This window comes from Sturnira hondurensis, unplaced genomic scaffold (assembly GCF_014824575.4).
Source record: "Sturnira hondurensis isolate 20B ecotype Veracruz unplaced genomic scaffold, ASM1482457v3 Scaffold0007578, whole genome shotgun sequence".
NCBI classification, from domain to species: domain Eukaryota; kingdom Metazoa; phylum Chordata; class Mammalia; order Chiroptera; family Phyllostomidae; genus Sturnira; species Sturnira hondurensis.
Genome location: NW_028080209.1, coordinates 1159019 through 1162007, shown reverse-complemented (window position 1 = coordinate 1162007; position 2989 = coordinate 1159019). Strand labels below are relative to the sequence as shown.

General features: G+C 46.8%; 1 pseudogene; it reads left to right on the top strand.

Annotated features, from left to right (window-relative positions):
* Positions 1 to 202: 202 nt before the first annotated feature.
* LOC118991559 (translationally-controlled tumor protein-like) lies at positions 203 to 906 on the top strand (annotated as a pseudogene).
* Positions 907 to 2989: the final 2083 nt, after the last annotated feature.

Genomic DNA, 2989 nt, shown 5'->3' with positions numbered 1-2989 from the left:
GGACCAGGTACTCAACTGTTTCTGTGGTTTGTCGTCGGAAATGAAATTACTGGAGAGGCCCACTTTCTATATCATGTGCTTCTAATGTATTTTGTAATCAGAATGAGAAATTAAAGCTTTTTTCCTGCTCCCCAACCCAACCCAGTGCCACCCCTATATGAGCTCCAGGCTAAGCTGCTGTCATTTCCTTCCAAACTCCTTCATGATCATCTACCAGGACCTCACCAGGCACAAAGAGATGTCCTCCCACATCTACAACATCTGGGAGATCACAGTCAGATTGTGCCTAGAGGGGAAGATGGTCAGTAGGACAGAGGGTAACATGGATGACTCACTCAGTGGTGGAGATGCCTCCGCTAAGGACCCCAAGGGCACAGTAATCACTGGTGTTGGTATTGTCATGAACCATCATTTGCAGGAAACTAGCTTCACAAAAGAAGCCTACAGGAAGTACATCAAAGCCCTGGCCAGGTGGCTCAGCTGGTTGGAGTGTTGTCCCATATACCGAATGGTTGCAGGTTTGATCCCTGGCTGGGCATACTGGAGGCAGCCAATTGATGTTTCTCTCTCACACTGATGTCTCTTTCTCTATCTCTAAAATCCATAAACATATTAAACAATTATAAAGATAAAGAAGTACATCAAAGATTACATGAAATCAATCAAAGGGAAACATAAAGAGTCAAGACCAGAAAGAGTAAAGCCTTTTATGACAGGGGCTGTAGAACAAAGTAAGCATGCCATGCTAATTTCAAACATTACCAGCTCTTTAAAGGTGAAAACATGAATCCAGATGCCATGATTGTTCCACAGGACTATGGTTGAGCGTGGTGGGACTGCGTATATGATTAAGGATGGTTTAGAAATGGACAAATGTTAACGAATCTGGCAATTTGGATCTATCACCTGTCAGAACCTACTTTAAAAAAAGAACCCTTCCCTCACCCCCACTTCAATAACCAGAGGGATCAGGGAGCCCCATATCCCAATGCCGGTGGGTGTGAGGGGCTGGGCACACAGAACTGCCCTCAAACTGAAGGTGACGCTGGCATCCAGCAGTGGGAAAAACAGGTTTATGAGCCTTGAAACCCCTTGAAGGGGAGAAAGAATATCCATGAAATCCAGGGTTACTAGAAAGCCACAGACTTGCTTCTCCAAAGTATTGAACAGAGAATGGAGAATAGAGAATCAGAAGTACAATTCATAGCACTGGGAATGACAAAGGAACAGGCCATGTGTGCATATCTTGAAAGCTAGAAAATAACTATAAGTGTGTTATGTTCCAGGTGCTGAACTAGGCATTTTGCACTTATTATTTCATTTAATCCTCATAAAGACCCAAGGAGATAGGTATTACCACCTTGCTTTGTGGAAGAAATTCTTGGATGTTTAGCATGTGCCCCAAGTCACACAGCTGAACTGGGTTGTAGCTGACTCAGGAGGATGAACGTGACCACTATGTTGGCAGCTGACACGTACACTGGCTCACAGTACCCGTGGCGTCATGGCTGAGACATGAGACAAATTCACACAGACTACCAAGTCCTGTGGAGGAAAACGTACTGCACAGCTACTCCCTCAAGGGGGTAGAGCCTCAGAACAACCTGGCCACTCTCTCAAGGGGAGAGCGGCTTGGAGCACACTGACCCTTGCCTAGACAGGCTTTTATTGTTTTTTTTGCACAGGAGTTCAGGTACAACTCACTAATCATTGTCAGGCAGTAAACAGTAGATAGTATACAAAGAACCATTAGGGCTTCTTCTAAATCAGGGTCTATCAGCTAAAAGGCTACAGAACTTTGGGAACATAAACTCTTTTTCTGCTCAGGCCTTTGTCATTTAGCTAAAAACATTCTTAGCAAAGCAAGCCTCACAGGATTGTTAGGAATTCTTTCTCATGCCAGATCACCTGGGGAATCCGCCATTCCCAGCACAAGGATGCACCACCTTCTGTCATTGTTTTCAGGCTTAAGTCATGCAGAGGAGGCAGATAGCTGAGGAATTTAGGAGACCTCTCACAGACAGACTGAGGACTCAGGCTTCGTCAAAGCTAGAGGGCAAGGGTCCATCACCCGCTTTCTCCATAGCCCCCAAGTCCTTCCCTGGGGCCTCCACATGATCATGACTGTCTTAGGTCATTCCCCACTGGGGAATCCTACCATCACTGGCCAACTGATCACGCATTGGAGGCCAGTTATGGAAAAAGGAGCAGAAGTGGCACTCCTCCCAGAGAGAGAGAGGACCCCAACAAGGCAGCACCTGGAGAACTTGGCAGTCCCACATTTGCATGTGGATAAACCAGGAAGAACAACTGGGGAGCAAGACAGACAACACAACCCAGGGTTCCAGGACTGGAAAAGAAAGCCTCAAAATCTGTAGCTGTAAAAACCTGTGAGTGGGACTTCCAGCCAAGATGGAGGTATAGGTGGAAACACTGTTCCTCCTTGCACAACAAAGTTTAAAGACAACAAAGTTTTAATAACAAAAACACAACCAAAACACAGAAATTGAACTGTACAGAAGTCCAACAACAACGAACCATTCAGCCAGACTGATAAACCAGGCAGAGGAGCAAGCAGTGAGACAGACCACACAAACCAGGGCCCCTACGACAGAAATTAAAGCCTAAAAGCACCAATTGGGAAAACTTTCAGGGTGGAGGTGCCAGGAGAAGCTCCCAGATTCACAGAGAGTTCATTGGAGAGATCCACAGGGTCCTGGAGGGTGCACAAGCCCACACACCCGGGAACCAGCACCAGGAGGGCCCAATTTGCTTGTGGGAAGCAGCAGAGGGGACCAAAATCTGAGAGAGAACAGAACAAACGCCATTGCCCCTTTCTGGCCGCACCCCCACATACAGCGTCACAACCCAGCACCTGGGTTGCCCCACCCTGGTGAACACCTAAGGCTCTGCCCCTCATACATAACAGGTGCGAACAGACATTATGGCTCAAGAACAACAGCTCAAAGCCCCAGAGCCAATACTTCTA